This window comes from Ursus maritimus, unplaced genomic scaffold, assembly GCF_017311325.1.
Source record: "Ursus maritimus isolate PB19 unplaced genomic scaffold, ASM1731132v1 scaffold_28, whole genome shotgun sequence".
NCBI classification, from domain to species: Eukaryota; Metazoa; Chordata; class Mammalia; order Carnivora; family Ursidae; genus Ursus; species Ursus maritimus.
In genome coordinates, this window is record NW_024425341.1 from 27116808 (window position 1) to 27137077 (window position 20270).

General features: G+C 43.1%; 1 pseudogene; it reads left to right on the forward strand.

The window, feature by feature from the left end:
* Positions 1 to 2503: 2503 nt before the first annotated feature.
* Positions 2504 to 2950, forward strand: LOC121105629 (annotated as a pseudogene).
* Positions 2951 to 20270: the final 17320 nt, after the last annotated feature.

Sequence of the window (20270 nt, forward strand, 5' to 3'; positions counted from 1 at the left end):
ACAATATTGATCGAAATAGAAATAGATGTCCTCTAATTTTTTCAAAGCCTGTAATTTTCAGTTGTATTAATTGCATTTGGATCTGTTTTTCAAATAAGCCTTTAAAAAAAAAGAAAGATGGGGGCGCCTGGGTGGCACAGCGGTTAAGCGTCTGCCTTTGGCTCAGGGCGTGATCCCGGCGTTGTGGGATCGAGCCCCACATCGGGCTCCTCCGCTATGAGCCTGCTTCTTCCTCTCCCACTCCCCCTGCTTGTGTTCCCTCTCTCGATGGCTGTCTCTATCTCTGTCAAATAAATAAATAAAATCTTTAAAAAAAAAAAAAGATGTAACATCATCTTCATCAACAAAAAAGGCACCCACTTGAAATTATTTATCTAGTTTCACAGTAAATTTATCCTTCCTCAAGTACACGGTCTCGCTGAACTCCATTTAGAATCTGTGGCAAGCACTCGCAGCTCAGTGACCAGAATCGGAAGGCGAAGAACGGAATTACGGTTAGAATTGAAGCCAATAATTTACGAGCTATATTAGTTTCATAATGGTGCTACGCTACATGACCATGAACGTGGTTCCAAACCACAAGATGCAGGATCTTAGACTTCTGTAGGTTAGAAGTCCAACATGGGTCTCACTGGGCTAAAATCACGGGGTTGCTAGGGCTACGTTCCCTCGGCAAGTTCAAGGGAAGAATCCGTGTCCTTGCCATCTCCAGCTTCAGACACCACTGCATTCATTGGTCTGTGGCTCCCTTCTTACATCTCTGGAGTGAGCAATTGGAGCTCTAGCTCTTTTCACGTGGCAGCTTTCTGACCTTCCTCCATAGTTACATCTCCCTGACTCTACTCTGCTTCCATTCCATCTTCCACTTAAAAGAACCCTTGTCATTACATCGGGCCCGTCCGGATAATCCAGGATAATCTTCCTATTTTAAGGTCATCTAATTAGAAACCTTAATTCCGTCTGAAACTTTAATTTCCCTTTCCTTGTAACCTAATGTGTTCACAACTTCCGGAGAGTAGGGCATGGACATCTTTTGGGGCCCATTATTCTGCCTGTTATCAGAGCTCTGACTGACGTTCTCACTTTAAAAAAGACAGGGAGACCCGGGGTGATTGCGTGCTCTGATGACACGTGCAGTTAACGTAAAGGCCTTTGGTCTCTGACTCATTAATGAACATGTCTTCACTGGCATTCCATTAGTCTCCTATTGTGGTAGGTGTTGTCAGAATATAAAATACTTGAGTAAAACACAGTCCTTGACCTCAGAGGACTTACCATCTCTGTGTTCATGAAGCATGGAGCAGGTATAAGAAGGGAGGAATTCTAAGCAAAGAAGATTTCTCAAATCTTCACCTGGCAACCAAGTGGGAGAGAATAAAATGCAACCATTACTATCATAATTAACAGTATAAGAGCAAACCAGCAAATTATGATTATATAAATAAAGCACGATAATACATTTTGGAGTAAGTTTTATGTAGTTATTAAGAGCAATGCATTCAGGCCTCAGGGCTCCTTTCAATTTTGACTAAGGTTTTGAAATCAAGTAGTTATAAAATCACATAGTTACATTAAAGTCTCAGTTTCCTCTTCAATAAAAAATGAATAATACCTATTTCAATAGGTTTTGCATGATGAGTACTTTTAAAACTTAGAACATAATGTGGCTCCTATTAAGTGTCAATAATTGCAGTAATTATTATTATTAGAAGTTGTAATTCAAGGAAGATTATATGCCATTGAAACTTATCACTGAACTTACATCATAAAAGGAAAATGTAAGAGAGGAGTGAATAATTTTTAAAATATCTTAATAACCTACATTCACTTGTGTACAGAGAACCTAGTTGAGAATTTAATTGCCTGAAATCAATTAGGTTTACATTAATTAGATTAAAGGGTCTGGAAATAAGAGCTTAGTTTTCCCCTAATGTCTACATCATCTATAAAAGAAAATAATAAAAATAATTTTATCAAGGAGAAGATCTTTGCATGGGGCGCCTGGGTGGCACAGTGGTTAAGCGTCTGCCTTCGGCTCAGGGCGTGATCCCAGAGTCCTGGGATCGAGCCCCACATCAGGCTCCTCCGCTGGGAGCCTGCTTCTTCCTCTCCCACTCCCCCTGCTTGTGTTCCCTCTCTCGCTTTAAAAAAAAAAAAAAAAAAAAAAGTAGATCTTTGCAGATGCTGATGGAGAGCGTCCTGACATACAGAATGGTCTTAGCTAGCAAATCATACTAATAGAATAGAGTCCTAATGATGGACTTTTGCCAAGTAATTTCCCATTTAAACGTATACCCAACCTCCCATTTGACTCCACAGAGTATGTATGTATGTATTTGTGCCTATCAGGAAATAAATTTTTTGGGGGCACCTGGGTGGCTCAGTTGGTTAAGTGTCCAACTGAGGTCATGATCTCAGGGTCATGGGATTGAGTTGGATTCTCTCTCTCTCACCCTCTGCCTCTCCCTCTCAGGCACATTCACTCTCTCTCTCCTACAAAAAAAAAAAAAAAAAAAAGGAAATAAAGTTTTGGCCATCTTAGAGCCTGCTGGGCACAGGACTCCTAAAATGATAAATATATCTGGAAGGCTATGGTCCAAGGCCATGTTTGCTGGCCATTCGCAGGGTCTCCAGATCCAGAGGGAACACACGGCTCTTCTTAGAACTGAAGGTGTTCATGCTCGAGATGAAACTGAATTCATTCTAGGCAAGAGACGTGCTTATGTGTACAAAGCAAAGAACGACACAGTGACTCCTGGTGGCAAACCAAACAAAACCAGAGTAAACTGGAGGAAAAGGAACATGGCGCTCATGGAAGCAGCGGCATGGCTCATGCCGCATTCTAAAGCAACCTTCCGCTAAAGCCATTGGCCACAGGATCCGTGTGCTGCTGTGCCCCTCAAGGACTTAAACTTACTGAAAAGCACATAAACAAAGGAGCAGATTTCTCCTCTTGTAAAAAAAAAAGTTTGTAATAAGTTATAAATTAATCGAAAATGAGAATTTTGTCCCCACTTACTTTGCTTTAGCTTTTTCTTCTTGAGGGTTCACATTTTGCAGAATTGTTGCTTATATTTCATATACTCGTCCTCAAAAAATAAGCGGTGCAAGGATTTCATAGTACATTGTTTAAAAAAACGGTGTAAAGAGAATGAATGAAGTTGCTTGGTGTGGGTATGTCGGAGCTTTACCCCATGACATTTTGTGCTGCACTGCCTTGTTCCAAGCACACTCGGGTAGAATGTTAGATGTGTCAGTCAAATACAGTCTGCTTTCTTTGCCTCCTATTAGAAAATGAAGCTAGCTAATTGAAAGACTCACTTGGGATAAAGCAGCTTTAAAATTATTGCCTAATTCAAGACAAACATGTCTTGTTTTTTAATTTTTTAAAAAAGATTCTATTTATTTGACAGAGAGCGAGAAAAAGAGCACAAGCAGGAGGAGCAGCAGAGGGAGAGGGAGAAGCAGGCTCCCTGCAGAGCAGGGAGAGCCCGATGTGGGGCTCGATCTGGGGACCCTCGGGTCATGACCTGAGCCGAAGGCCACTCCCCTTGCTTGTGATCGATCTCGATCTCTCTCTCTCTGTCTGTCAAATAAATACATAAAATGTTTAAAAAAAAAAAAAAAGAGGGGCCAAACTATTTTTTTTTTAAAAAAAGAGGTGGCTCAATTGTTAAGCGTCTGCCTTCAGCCCAGGTCATAATCCCAGCGTCCTGGGATAGAGTCCCTCATCGGGCTCCCTGTTCAGCGGGGAGCCTGCTTCTTCCTCTCCCACTCCCCCTGCTTATGTTCCCCCTCTCGCTGGCTGTCTCTCTCTCTCTCTCTGTCAAATAAATAAATAAAATCTTAAAAAAAAGAATGTGCAATATTTGGCACATGCTTATATGAAAAATTATTCATCATATCTGAAATTCAAATTTAACTGCGTGTCCTGTATTTTTATTTGCTAACTCTGGCAACCTATTTCTAATCCACACACGGGGGAGATTCCAGGAAATACCTCTGCTCAGCAGAACTGCTCCCTGCCAACCATGCTGAAACCCACTTCTTTTTTTTTTTTTTTTTAAAGATTTTATTTATTTATTTGACAGAGATAGAGACAGCCAGCGAGAGAGGGAACACAAGCAGGGTGAGTGGGAGAGGAAGAAGCAGGCTCATAGTGGAGGAGCCTGACGCGGGGCTCGATCCCATAACGCCGGGATCACGCCCTGAGCCAAAGGCAGACGCTTAACCGCTGTGTCACCCAGGCGCCCCTGAAACCCACTTCTTAAGCATCCTCCTAGATCCCCCTAGATTTTGGGTCTGATTTATCATGCACTGCCTGTTTTTCTCTATGATAACAGGGTTGGTGTCCATCTGTAGACATGGTATTAATGTCATGAATTGCAAGTAAAGGTCAGAGCATTTTTGCTAAACGTGACAGCCCTCTAATCATCTGGAGCCCCGTGTGTGTTGTCCTCCTTGGATTTCACCCAACTGTCATTTCTCCTCTGCCAAAATGTCGTGGTGACTCTCCAAGCACTCCTTGGGGAGCGATCTTCAGGCTCTGACCCTGTGCATAAATGTACTCCCACTGCTTGTTTTAAATAATCGCATCCCCGCAGCAGCTGTGGATTCTGCTTTGCTGGGTGTTCAGTAGATTATGCAGTCATGCCATTAAATGTGAACAAATCAGTGGGCCTTCTCAACAGCACTTCCATCCGGCTGTTAGCTTACGTTTGTGGCAATCAGGACTCATGCATAACTGTACATTTAGCAGTTTAAAATTTTCCAAAAGAATTACATAGCTCCTTTCAATGGGTTCTTGCGTTGCCAATGATCGGGCAAGAACAGAGCATCTGTCTCTGTAAGTCAGAAAGTATCTTGGGGAGCACGCCCACGTACTGCAAGTTGACAAGCTTCTCTTCTCCCAGTATCGTCGCTGTGGGTTGGAATAATTTGTTCCTCATTCATCAGGGTAAAGTGAGGAAGGCAGGATGTCAATTCTAGATAAGATTTAGGGGTATAATTGTAAATTTATGTTAAAGTTGTATCTTCCCATTAAAATACCTGGGGTTCATTCCAAGAACTGTATTTTTTTTAATGATAAAAGATTTTTAACATAGATTCTTCAGGTAGCCTTGTCATTTGTAATGAAACTATTTAAAAAAAAATTCATGTTACCAATCACGAATAATGCCCATTTCTGTTCAGTGAAGTCCTGAGTGATAACCAGTTTTGTTGCCTTTTTAGAGATTTGGGAAAGAATCTATACAATTCTGGACAGAATTTTCATTCAACACAAGTACAATGTTTCACTATACCACTCACGTAAAAAGTACCGTTATACATTATAATTATAATCCTTACTATCTTTCCCTTTTGAGCAAGTGGTGAATGGTGGCAGTTCTGATATTATTGTAAAAAATGAACCTCTTAAAGACATGGACCTCAATGTTATTTATAGGTAAAGAAACCAAGACCCCAAGAAGATAAAGATCTTGCCTAAGGACTTAAGGTAGGTGCTGAAATACAAAATAGAAATAGAAACAATGCAGACTGTACAGCAAGAGCAGAATCCAAAAAGGTGGAGAAATGAGGGTACAAACTGTGACAGCATCAAGATAATATTATCGGTACCGACACCAGTCGTGAATTCCTGCCTGGGTTCTTCATAAAGAGAACACCACACAACACGGCAAAAACATCTTACAAACTTCAGATAAGAACACCCAGATCTACTGATTTTCCACCATACTATGTAGGGATGTTGGGTCCCCATACTTCTCCGCATGAGGACACCGTAGACTCCCTGTGACATCTTCATTTTCTTCCACCCTTCTGCGGGGTAGGCGGCCAAGTCCCTCTGATTATAACTCAAGGCAACTTTATTAGCTGTGTTTTCTAAAAAACATTTAAATATTTCATGGTATGTAAGAACCCATTGAAAGGAACTATGTAATTCTTTTGGAAAATATAAAAATTAAATATTATAAATATTTAAATATTCATCGAGACTGAGAGCTTCGGGAGGGATATAATTATACTATATAATTGGTGGGAGTTCCAAGTATACTATATAATTAGAGGTTAATTGTTTTTGATGAATGAATCAAAGAATACTGCCCTAGCTTTAGTATAGACAGAGACACTTGTGTTGACATGCCAATCTCAATTTTGTGGATACGTATCTATGAAAAGCCATTGCAATTTGGCAAACACACTCATTAGGTTCTGGTAAGCGTGACATTTTTAGGGAAAAGTGAGACTAGGCTGGTAGCAGCGCGTAAAGGTCTGTGACGCCGCTTTCTCTGGCTTCCTCAAAGCTGCTCAGAACGCGTCCTGCAACACCACACCAACAGCCGGAATGTCTATACACCAAATCTCCTGGCGTGAGCTGAATCCAGTAGGAAGTCACTTCATTACAAAACGTAAACAAACTGTTTATTTATTTTTATCCTGTGGAAGCAATTTTAAATGCAAAAATGAAATACTTAAAAAGGGTTCCTTCCAAGGGTCCATTTACTAGTTGAAATAAAAAAAAAAAATCAATGTCTCGCATAAGGCAGGGTTTTCCTTTGCTGTTTTGTATAGTTTTTCTGACTCTGCTGTGTACCAAGGAGAACACTGCTCATTTACATTCTGTAAACAGAGTAAAAAGAAGGCTCGTTCATGGTTGCCGTGAAGTATGAAGTTTCTGAATAGTCAAAAATAGACTAAATTTTGCATTCTTAAGAACATCTCTTTCACTCATCCTATCAGAAGGTAAGGTGATTTATTTTAATATCTACAGTCTTTTATTATTGTTTTCTTCATTTTGGAAAGCTCCAAATATCCACAAAGGAGGGAACAGGACCATGAGGTCCCACGTACCCATCACTGAGTGACGACTGTCACATGAGCCACAGTTGACCACTCTGGTCTCAGCTATGATTCCACCTCCTACCTGTCCCCGATGCAATTACCGTGAAGCAGATCTCAGAGATGACATTATTGATACAAATTCCAGTATATATTTCCAAAAGGCAAGAACTCTTTGATTAACTACTACTGCAATTCTGTTATCACATTAAAACACTTACCAATAAGTCCTTAATGCCACCCAACATGCTGTCAGAGCACAACTATCTTACCCCCAGATGGTCTTATACATGATTTCTACCAGTGCCTGGTTCCGGGGTTTTTGACAAATGTTTCCTATAAGCCACTTTGGTGCCAGGTGATATGCTGCACACGGGGCCTATTTTATTAATTCATTCATGGTAATTATTTACCGAGTGTCCAATGTATGTCAGAGAGGGTTGAGGGTCCTTGGGATACATCAGTTAATAAAATACACAAAGTCCCTGCCTTCTTGGAGCTCATATTGTAGGATGATGAGATAGGAAACAATTAAAAATAATGAAAGTAAACGTGCCCATTTGATATAAGGTGATGAGTGCTTTTTGGAAAAAGAAAATACCACAGTTAGGTAAAAGTTATTTGGAAATCATGGGCAGGGTCGCAGTTTTTTTTTTTTTTTTAAGATTTTATTTCTTTATTTTGAGAGAGAAAGAGTGTGGGCACAAGGGGAGGGGCAGAAGGGGAGAGAAAATCTTAAGCAGACTCCACACTGAGCCAGGAGCCTGAGGCGGGGCGCGATCTCACAACACTGAGACCATGACCTGAGCCGCAATCAAGAAGCGGACCCTTAACGGACTGAACCCCAGGCGTCCCAGGGTCGTTGTTTTAAAAGGTAATCAGGAGAGGGCCTGATGGGGAAGGTGTCATCTGAGCGAGGGCTGAAAGGCGAGAAGAGAATTAACCAAGCAAATATCCGGAAGATGAGTGTCTAAATCAGAGGCGGGTTTGAAATCTCTAAGACAGGATAAGTCTGGCATGTTCCGGAAACAGCAAGAAGGCCCTGAAGTATGATATTATTTAGTTAAAATCAATGAAAACTTGAGTAAAAGAAAGTAGCTGCAGACAAGCATAAACAGAAGAAATAGGACGCTCTTTGCTCAAGGACCATGATGAGCTCTGTGCAGGGAAACAATGAGCAAAGAAGTAAAACATTACATTTTATAGAAAGGTAGGATTACGAACATTTTGAGATGGATACATAATTTTTAACTGGCATAATCTATCAAAACTCTAAAAATGTCCAGACTTCTTTAAAAAAAAAAAAGGCATGGTCTCCGTTGTATCTGTATTACCACAATATATATCAGCATATTTACTCCTTCCCAGGCAACATTTCCCTAAACGTTCGCTTGGGGCTTTCACCTACTTTTTGTATCCAGTGCCTACCAAATGTCCACTTCCGGAAGCCCAGATGCCACTCTGCTGTTGGCTCCTGTGGACATCATGTATTAAATACAGCAGCCCCCCTTATCTGCCCAGTCTCAGGGACCCGGGTGAACCGCGGTCTGGGCTGGAAGGAAATGATCCTTCTTCTGACACAGCATCACGGGCCAAGGTAGCCTAGCTCGACCTCCCAACACCTGCGTCCCCCACCTCATTACATCTGATCATCCTCTCCGTCAGCACAGGAGGAAGGGGGAATGCGGGACAGTGAGATCATCTGAGAGAGAGACCATATTCACACAGCTTTATTACAGTACACTGTTATAACTGTTCTATTTTCAGTTGTTGTTCATCTCTTGCCGTGCTTAACCTACACATTAACATTTATCATAGGCACATGTAGAGGACAAAAGTGTATATATATATATTATACACACACACACAGGGTTCAGTACTATCCATGGTTTCAGGCATCCACTGGGGGTCTTGGGAAGAATCCCCAAGGATCAGGGGTGACTATCTCATCTGGACATCCAAAAAACCATTCAAAACTTATACAGCCTAAATTAAGTTAGTCACATTCTCCCCAAAATGTTTTTCCTTTCGTATTGCTGAACAACACCATGACGGTCACACGTATCAAACCAGAAATCTGGCCTCGGCTTCTTCCTTCCCTTGTGGCCTGTCCCAAGTGTTGACTCCATGCTCTCGCTCTCTCAGGATTCTTTACTTACTACTTCTGCTGGCACTACCTTATTTCTGTCTCTTCTGGACCCCCAAAACAGCTGCAAAACAGCCCTCCCTACTTAGAGATTCGACCACTGTAGCACCCCCTTTCCTCAGATAGTCGTATACCCCCACACAGAGAGATCCCAGAACTGCGACCTCATCTGCACAAGAAGAGACAGAGAGGGGTGACTCCAACAGATAATCACGATGGCCCCATTCCCTGTCCCACAGGTGGGACTGTAGCCAATGAGTGTGACCAATGAGACCTGCACAGAAGCATGGTGAGGGTGTCCCTTAATGGTTTCCTTCGATGATAAAAGGACACATGATAATAAGAAGCATTCTGATTAGGTCCCTTCCAATGGAAATATGAAAATGTTGGCACTGTCATATACCGTTGGCAGAAGTGTAAATTGCTTCAATTTTGCCAAAAGAACACTCATAATTTACATCATACATACTCTAATACTTAGAGCTACATTTTATCTCTTACTGTATGTCAGGCACCAGGCAATGTGTCTTACACTGTCTTGTTAAATCCTTAAAACAACCCCATGAGTTAGACATTACTCTCTTGAGAAATGAGGAAACTATACCTTAAGGTAATTAAACGCTTCTCTCAATTTCACCTAGGCAGTGCACTAGAAGAGGTTTTTAAATTCATAAGAAAGTTACTATTCCAAGGACATGATAAAAATAGACATAAAGGTACACGCACAAAGACATGTACCAATTGTTTGGTGTGATGTGAAGATCTGAGAGAGAGAACATAAAAAGCCCGACAGCACCGAGGAAGCATTTAACTCAATCAGGCACATCGGAATGGCGGGCTGGTTGAGGCTTGGGAGTAAATTACCGGAGCAAAATGATGTACAGGGAAAATATATACATATATTTTTTTTCCTTTTCCCCTCCCTCCCTTCCTTCAACCAGCCCTCTCAGACCAGGCAGCCATCACCCGGATGGAGCCAGAGCCGGAGCAGGGCTCACCATCCGCATTCCTGCGTGAACAGTTCAAAGCACTGTGCCTGCCTGCCCTCTCCTGGCGCCATCCTCAAACGCAATTTGCACATTGTCCCATAGTTTCTTTTGGGAGATGTTTGCGCCCACCACTCTTTCCCACCACTGTTGGCAGTGGGGAACCCCCCGCTTGAGACCCACAGGAGGGCACTGTCCTCTCTCATCACGGGGTGGCACTGATATCTTATGGTTGACCATGAGGAAGTAAGTTGGCCAAAGACCCCACTAGAATGGAGTGAGAATTCCAGGGAAAGCAGCAGATAGGATAAGCTAGTCCTGCAGCCTTCCCCACATGGTGGGTCCCATGAGCACCCAGGCTGCAGGCCCAGGACAACACAGCTTTCCTGGCAGCCCTTTCCACACCAGGCTAAAAGGAGTGTGAAGGCACGGTCTCTCGGGGCCCCTTCCAAAAGGCTAGCCTCCTGCTGGCATGCTACACCATCCTCAGAAGCACGGCGGAGAGAAGCAGAGAGGAAGGAAAAGTGTGTGTCAAACATCACAGAAGCTTCAGGAAGCACAGAGTCTTAATCATGTCCTTAATTAAATTTCAGCTCTTGCAAATTTTCTTCTGAAATTTGACCAGCTCAGTTACCCTCTCCTCCTGAGAAGCTCCTCACCTTTCCTCTTTTTCGGTAGCCTTCTGAAAACTCCAGCTTTCTCCAAAGTTAGAGCCCAGGGAGGCGCCTGCTGAAACTAAAGGAAAACTTGGTATCCTGAGTTGAACACGCTTGAAAGTCTCAGCACGTGCACTAAAGGCACACATTTGGACCCACGTCCGTCCCCTATTGTTGCTGCTTCGTCCGAGGAGATCAGGAGCTGTGAGTATGACAGGGCCATCCCTGGGACAGCCCTGGGAGTAGAGACCTTGACCCCTGATGTCAACACCCAGCTTCCACACGAGGTGAAGCCTTTGCCGAAATGCACCCAGCTCTCAGCTAGTTTTCCTAGTGGGAAGAACCCGCTCTGTGGATAATCTTACAAAATATTTAAATCTGGCCTTCGAATATAGGATAAACTCAAACCCTCTAAAAATATTGCTGTTGCTTGTGTAGCTTTAGGTTTACATCGTTAATCCTATTTTACTTAAGCTAACTTGTGTGTTTCCTCAAGAGCACCAGTCGGATGGGAGGCAGAGCACTGAGGTGGAGCCAGCAAGGGGCTGTTCCCTGCCTGGAAGTGCACACCCATCGAGGGGACTCAGGAGTTGACCCCATCGGGCTAACGTCCAAGAGCAAGTAAAATGCCACAAGCACGTAGAGATCTCCTTTTAAGACAGGAGTCTATATAGAGCCTTAACTTTCTGACCCAGCCCCAGGCCAGCGTGCTCCCCGCCACCCTGCACACGCAGGGCCCACTCGCGCACCTGCACGCCTGGGACAGCAGGGCACAGGACGCTGACCACCGCGTCCCCGTCTACCGGACGCGACGCCCTGCCCTCCGCGCCCGTGTCACCCACAGCTCGGACAACACCTACCTGGGGTCTCCGAGGTGAGTCACTGCTGCAAAGAGGGCCCAGGGCCTCGAGAGCTGCAGGGCTGATGCGCGCGCAGGCAGGTCGCAGGCCTGGAGCTGTGGCCCGGCTCAGGGGCGCAGGGGCGCAGGGGGCGAGGGCCCGGAGTGCGGGCGGCTCCACGCCACGTCCCAGCCTCCATGGCGGCCAGGGCCTCTGCAGCGCCGGAAGGAGCTGGGCGCTGACCTCGGGCTGACCTCTGGCTGACCTCTGGCTGACCTCGGGCCGACCTCTGGCTGACCTCAGGCCCGGAGGGGCGGGCTGGACCTCTGCCTAGGCTGTGGCCGCCGCTTTGCCGTTCAAATGGCCCCAGCCTCTAGGGCGAGCTCCCGGACGGAAAGAAGCCCCTCTGAGGAGTGAGGAGGGGGTACTCCCCGGCCCTGAGCAGGGCTGGTCCTGGAGACCCCTGGAATCCCCCCCACGTGCCCAGCTCCCAGCACCTTTGCGCAGCCTTGCAGCAGCGCCCTCTGGCGGCTGTTCCCGGGGCTGCACCTCCCCCCCTCCCCCCAGGCGTCTGGGACCCTCCGGCTAGAACCGCCTTTGCCTGGCCCAACTCAGGAGCCAGCTAGTTTTTTGGACTCTTAAAAAAGCCCCAGTACCGTTCCTGAGGACTCCACCCTCCTGATCTAATCACCCGCCAAAGTCCCCACCTCCAAATACCATCGCATTAGGGATTCTTTTTCAGTACATTAATGGGTAGGGGACACAAACACTGGGTCTATAACAACGCAAGAGAAGAAATATCGTGAGTGTCTGTGTTTAGGCATCGAGAGGAGGAAGGGCAACGTGGGCGGAGGTGTAGCGTACTCAGTAATTTCACAGCGGGTGAAGGAGGAGCGGAGTAAATGAGTCAGACAAAGCCCGCAGGGCTAGAGTCAGGGAGGCTGCGCGCGCCGTTGCGTTTGCGATCTAGGACCCTACTGACGACCGCAGGAGTGAAGAGTTCCCTTGGTGTCTGAACGCAGATTTCAAGATGTAATACAAAGTTTAAGCTGGCATTTCAAGACATTTTGTGATAACAAAATACAAGAAAGGAAGTGATGCATTGCTCCGTGACTCTAAGAATACTCACAGAGATGTTTTTAAGGCATTGTTGTGTCGTCCAGACAAGAACTGAACAAAGTGTGCTTTCCAAGAGTTGCCTCTATGTGTTTTCTCTTCCCTTGAAATCTGGTGTTTGATTTCACTACACTAATGAAACTCTGGAAAAGATGTTTCTAATTTCTGCACCTGAGCTCTATTAAGTCATGTGAGCTCTCTTTGTACCCCAGATGTAAGAGTACAAACAATAGGTATCAAAAACGAAAAGCGTAACCAAGAAGTTCCACGATGTTCATGTAATTTTTTTTTTTCTAAGTAGAAGTATGCCTTATCTGGCTGACAAATCCAACAGAAAGAAGCCTACATTTATTTTACACAAATTATTACTTAGTGATGAGGCATGTGGTCTTATGAATTCCTCAGGAGAGCTCTGATAATCATACCAGACAGATTTTTGATAAGGAAGTCTCTTATTTGCCAAAGAATACATTTGCTTATCTGACATGTTTGAGGAGCATGCTTTTTATTACGTAAGCGTTTGTGTCTTTATTTTTTAAATAGGCTCCACACCCAACACGGGGCTCGAACTCACAACCCTGAAGTCAAGGCTTGAGATCAAGAGTCTTACCCTCCACTGACTGACCCACCCAGCAGCCCCCCCTTTTTCAAGTACATAAGATATTTATATCTTAACACCAATGATGACTTATTGGATCTGACAGAAATCACACATCTAAATAGGAAATACCGTCGCTCTTAGAGATATTACCAAGAGAGGACATTAGCTCTTAGTTCTAGCTAAGCTGGCCGTGCATTTAAAAGAGTAAAATAAGATTGAATAACACTCTGAATGCTACGGACTAAAGTCAGGCAAATTTTCCAAGCAATATTTACTGGTAGCTCATTTAACTAAGCCAAATCTATCACCGACATCAGAGAAACTGTTTTCAGGAATTTTTATCTTGCTTTTGAATACAGGCTAAACCCGGAGAAGCTCTGATAATAACAATGCAATTGATATTTTGTAAGGATATAGCCTACATTTATCATTTGAGAGGTATGATTACTTTCTGATGTGAAACCTACTATTTTAAGTGATGGCAGAGGATATAAAAGAATATAACAGGTTTTCTTGTTTCATTTTGAAGAAAAAAATATTAATTTCTATACTTCAGTAGTTCTTTATATTTGAAACCAGACTCACCAAGATTTACAAAAAGTGTATTTTTAAAAAAGATTTTATTTGTTTATTGGTCAGAGAGTGAGAGGGAGAGAGCGCATGCATCCACACAAGCAGGGGGAGCAGCAGGCAGAGAGAGAAGCAGGCTCCCCGCAAGCAGAGAGCCAGATGCAAGACTCGATCCCAGGACTCTGGAATCATGACCTGAGCTGAAAGCAGATGCTTCATCAACGGAGCCACCCAGCCACCCCACAAAAGCTGTATTTTTGATGCTCAATATATTTTGTGAGTTATTATTAGGCCGATGGTGGTGATGGATACCTGAACATTGACTACCGTGAGGGCACTCCAAAACTCCCATGTAGGTACCAGGGCAATTGGGGCTGAGCCTTAACTTTGCAGTGATCACCAGTTTGAATCAAACGGTTTAGTATATTTGGTGAAGGTCGTCCCTAGTTTCTCTGTAAGTAATCTGTCATGAAACTCTGCCTGGTGACAAAACACCCTCACAGCCAAACGGTAACTGTTAAATTAATGGTAGTTTAATTAGCTCAGTAGCTGTATTCAGAAAGCCTGGGCAGAACGCTGCATTTTTCGAGTTTGCGCACTGGCGTTAAGACCCAGCCCTCCCGCCAGAGTCGTGCTCCGCTTTCCTGGTAGCTCTGGCTCGGGCGTGCTTGAACCATTTACCGCTAGGAGCTCCACCTGGGCCCTGCTTCCTTTGACCTGAATCATTCTCAGTCGCAGCTTTCTTAAAACATAAAGACTCCCTGTCAATCTCTACCTGTCAGAATACAAGGTGATATACGTATAATTATTAGCAATATTCATAAAAATGTATCCTATTTTATGCATAACTGCAGTGTAAAATTCGCCCTACTGTTGTCACTTGATTATTCACCCTGCCATACTCTCCTCCTGGAGTACGTGCACTTACAAAGCATCCTGTAACACCTTTTAAAACACTAGCTATGTGTAAAACTATAAAAAAGCATATGATTTCTCTCATCTATGGGACATAAGAACTAGGATGATCGGTAGGGGAAGAAAGGGATAAAGAAAGGGGGGGTAATCAGAAGGGGGAATGAAGCATGAGAGACTATGGACTCTGAGAAACAAACTGAGGGCCTCAGAGGGGAGGGGGTAGGGGAATGGGATAGACCGGTGATGGGTAGTAAGGAGGGCATATATTGCATGGTGCACTGGGTGTTATACACAACTAATGAATCATCGAACTTTGCATCAGAAACCGGGGACGTACTGTATGGTGACTAACAAAATATAATAAAAAATCATTAAAAAAAAAAAAGCATAGCTGATTGAGCGAACACCCCTCCCCCCCATATGTGACCGTAGAAATAGTGGGAAAAAATAACACCTAAAGCTTAATATGTGTCCTAGTTAAAAGAAAAGGGAATTTTCTAAGTGCCAGAAGTGGAGAGTTTTAAGTCTGAGAACTGAAGCTATGTTATTTGGTATATTTAAGATTGATAGATCTTCCTGCTGAATCGATCTTTTTACATTATAAAATGTCCTTGTTTCCCCCAAAGTAAAACTGTTTGCTTAAAATTGGCTCACACCAGCTTTCTTTTGTTTAGGTTTCTGTGGTATATCATGCTTGATCATTTTCCTTTCAATTTATCTGTGTCCTTATATTTTAATGTGTCTTTAAACAAGGTATATAGTTGGGTCTTGCTACTTTGTTTTTTTAAAATCCAGTCTGAAAACCTGTCCTTTTATTTAGTATATCCTCTGTGTGTATTCAATTTAATGTCTGATATAATTGGATTTAACTGCACCATCTTTTTGTCTCATCTTTGTGCTTTTATTGCCCTTTCTTGCCTTCTTTGGCATTACTCACGTATTTTTTTGTTGTTGTTCCATTTGATACGCTCTATTGGCTCTTCTGTTAGAACATATATGTTATTATTTCAGCGATTATGCATCCATGACTTATCCGAGCCTACCCAAAGTTAGAATTTTACCACCTTCCACAAAATATAAAAATCTTACCACATTTAGCCGTGTTTATTCTTCTGCCTTTTCCTTTGTTATTATTAAATATTTAGCTCTACATCTCGGAGAACAAGAAGCAGAGATTTTAAGCACAGTAAAGACTGCTTTTTTAAGTGGTCACTGTTTTTCATATTTTTTCACTTATTTTCCCTTCCCAGTGTTCGTCATCTGTGCCTGCAGTTTGTATTCATCTATTTAGAATCACCTCACTTCTACCTAAATAACTTATGTTCATATTTCATACACTGCAGTTCTAATAGAAACAAACTCCTTGCCTCTGTTGATCTGGAGAGATAATCTTCATTTCACCCTTATTTTTGAAAGATATCCTGCTGAGTAAAGAATTCTAGGTTGAGCAATTATCCAAGACGGGTAAACTATTGATTCCCAGTTTCCATGGCTTTGTGCAAAGGCCCCTGAGAGTCTGCATGTTGCTCCCCAGACTTTATTATGTCCCCGCACCCCCACCCCCGTTGACTTTAAAGTTTTCTCCTTTTGGTCTGCAGCAGTTTGACTGTGATATGCCTGGATGTCTTTTCGTTGTTTTTATCCTACCACGAGTGTGCCGAAGTCCTTCAACCTGTGTGTTTTGGGAATTTGGGGGAAATCTTGGGAAACTCTCATAATTGGGGGGATAATTTTGTGAAAATTCATGCCGCCTTCTTTCCGGTATTCTTTCTGTCCCACCTCCTCTGTCTCTCCCCTTGCCACTCCAAATACAGTTGGCCGTGGTGACTGTCCTGCATGTCTTCTTCACTCTGTAGTACTTTAGGAGGAAGCAAATAACCACTACCAGTCTTGGTTTATCTAAAATAATCAGTCCCTCTTTCATAGTGTAGCGTCTTACAACATAGCATAGATTAGAAGACGTGTCTGTGAATGAACAAGTATCATTTAAAAGTGCAACCCATTTCCAAAATTCCAGTCCGACGCTTCTTAAGGACCTTGGCAAGAATACTGTGGCAAAGTAATGCATTTAGAAATACAGTTTTGCTGTACGATTCCTTCGGAGGCAGATGTAAAATCGAAATTTTCGTTGTCTAGTTTTGTCATTCCCGATGTAATACGCACATGAACGGACCCGCAGGCCATCGCGGTTGTGACTAGAACTGAGAAACCGCTGGTTTTCTGGGGCTGTTTTCCCCCTTCGGTCCCACAAGCCCAACCTCATGTGAGGGACAACAATTTTAGCGTCTTGTTTTGAACTTGTGAATTGAGGCCAGCACATCTGCGGCTCTAGAGGGAAGCCATGACTTACTGCTCCAGAAGGTTCCTCTGTGCAACTCCTGCCTTCCCAGGCCTGTTAGATCAGTGACAGTGCCCTGGTCTCTACTCCTGCTTTCCTCACATTCAGGAAAGTGAGAAATGTTCCCCCACTGCAGCAGACATCAGCAATTCTCAAGCGTTTTGTCTCACCACCTCACCACCACACTCTTCCAACTGCCTGAGCTTTTGTTTCCATAGGTTAAATATATTAATATCTACCACATTAGAAATTAAAGCTGAAGATTTGCTTAAAATATTTGTTTATTTAAAATAGTGATGCGCCTATTGTCTGTTAACGTAGGTAACGGTTTTCTGAAAAATATATTTTCCAACAGTAAAACAATGTGACAAGAGTGGCCTTTTTCTATATTTGAGCAAATCTTAAATGTCTGGCTTAATAGAAGAGAGCGGGGTTCTCAGATCTGCTCCTATATGCGGGTCTCTGGTGAGCTTCTGGGTAGTGTTACCTCTGGAAGTTCATGGAAGAAGAATCCCAAAGGGCCAAGAAAGCATATAAAAACTGTCTGATCTCCACAGTTATCAGAGAACTAACAATTTAATCCATAATTAGAGACCCTCTTATCTCTGCCTGATTGGCAAAAGTTAAAAACTCTGACAACCCAGAAATGCGGAGAAAAGATAACTTATATTCTGCTGTTGGAACTTTAAATAAATAAAAAGCTAGTAAACTAGAATATTCTCACCACCTAATCACAGGAGAATGCTCTTGGCTCTGCACAGGGAGAAATGTACAATAGCACTCACTGTAACATTGTTCCTAAGAGAAAAAATTGGAAACCTAAACCTTTATTAACAAAAGAATGGAAACATGTATCACAATATACTCACATAGGTATTGTGTTATAAGTATTATAATAATATTATATGTAGTATTCTAACCATGGTACATTATGTACCAATTAATAGGATGAAGAAAAGCCCGACAGCAACCTGATTAACAACATTTTTGTTAAACTGCTTAAAGCTATGCGTTAACATGGCTATAGCCTTAAAACAATGTTGAAAGAAAAAAAACAATCTATACAAACTTATGTACTGTATTAAAAAGACATGAATATGTATTAAATATCTATTAGAATATTAATATACATAGGAATGATGCAGTTCTACTTATGGTAGCAGTTAATTCGGAGGAGAGAAAGAGGGGAGAGGGGTTTGTTCTGACAAAACAAAGAGATTGCCTCAATTGGTGTGTGTGTGTGTGTTTAAATGATAAATATGACATGTCATGCTTTGTCAAATCTGGATGATGGAGGTGTGTGTGTGTGTTGTCATCCAAACTAAATTGAGGAATGTGCATGAATGATGGTGGCACACCGTTTTCCAGGCACCCTTCTGGAAGGGTTGGAAGAGCACTCCCGAGGCCCCTTGTGAGCCCCAGGAGAGGTGAGCGTTCCGGGGCTTGGGCTTCAGTGGCAGCGGATCCCTGGACTCAAAGAGAAGAGGAAGGAGGACAAGGCAAGAGAGGAACAGCCCAGGCCACCACATGGACTGACACGGCCCACCTGTCACTACGTTATGACATGCCATGAGGTGGCCCTGGAGAAGCCACAGTAGCCAAGGCACCCCCACAGCGAAATCCTCTACGGAGCAAGAGAAAGAAATATGGCTGACCGGGTGGTACTCGACTTTCTGGTTTTCAGGAAGTACCTGTACTAGTTGTTGAGAGGGGACAATGGTCTCTTACCCAGCAAAGCTAGGTTCCCAGGTTTGGGGTAGAACTCGGCATAACGAACATTCAGAGAAAACGTCTCTGGATTTTTACAGGATCCTACATTCTATAACAGCAAAAAGAGTTTGACAACATAGAAACATAATAGAAGCAATTTTCTTTGAAAAATAGTTTCAATATACTAAAGGTATTTGGAAAAAGATACAAAAGTACTCCTGCCTGTGGAATCTCTAGGTACAACTGAGTTGAAACAGTTTCCTAAAAGGCTTTGATAAATTTCAGAACAATTTTGCTTTGAGAGGATTCTAGCAGATAGGATCCTAGCTCACTCAAGCTACTGAGTTGTCCTACCTCTGAGCATCAGTTCAAGAATCCGAATGATCTTCTCTTTTGGCCCCATCCCCAGATCAGCTTCGAGGGTGTGCCCGAGTGTGGAGGGCGGGGTGAGTGGAAGGGCGGAGCAGGTTTGGAGAGTGGGAGTGAGACATGGTGAGGGTAGCAGCAGGAGCAGATGTCACACTTGGAGCGGTTCTAGGCTTCTGTCTTCCGCTGTACCTGGGAGCCCATTTCCCATAACCAGGTGAGCCACTAAGCCGATCCTTGCGGGTCATCACAAGCTGAACTAGGAGGCAGGCTCCTCACTATCCATGGGAACGGCAAACTATCTTTGTACTATTTTCTTTCTTCCCCCCTCACATCTCTGGGTTTCTGACAGCTTAACTTGACTGAACTCATGAATAAGAACACCAAGCTGATTATTTTGCATTTCCTTGTCACCCAACTGTTGTCTGTGCAGTGTCTTGGAAAAAAAAATGAATAATTCCACAAAGGAAGAAGTTCATGCCTAGGAAGCTTTTTGCAAACTCATTAAATTGGTGGCTTTTGGAGAGGGATCAAGGAGAGAAGCCAAGATTTCAGGGGCGGGGGGAGGAAGAAAGCTTTCACTGTAATCTGCTTTCCAGAATAAGGTTTTTACTATGTATGTTGATCAATGGAAAACAAATTAGATAAGCCTTGGTGAAATGTACTAGCAGTAAGTATTGACCTAAAGTTATAAGGTGCAGAGAAGGAGGGAAGGAAGGGAGGGAAGCAGGAAAGAAAAAAATCAAATTAAATTTCAGGCAGAATAGCTACATGCGTAACACCTATCCTTAAAAATACAAACTCTATAATGTATAGAAAATGCCAAGTACACAAAGCAAAAAGGTAATGAGAACTATTACAGAACCGTATTTTTGCATGTAAAACATCAGCTATTGTGGTAAAGCAAGGGAGAGAGAGGAAATTTAGGGGAGCATTAAAAAATGTCGAAAGAATTTCATTCGCAAGAAGCTTATTTCAGATTACAGAAGGCCTAATCCAGGAAGTGGCAGGGCTATTTATAAAGACATTCTCCTACATAATAAATGACATAATAAAGAAAAATGGGGGGGCTTCTGATTTATGCAGGATGGGGGGGTAAAACTGATCCCAAAATGTCCATTTCTCATCAGTTCCTCATTCTGTCCAGATATCAGCAGAAGCTTAACACAGAAAGCACCACAGCAGGC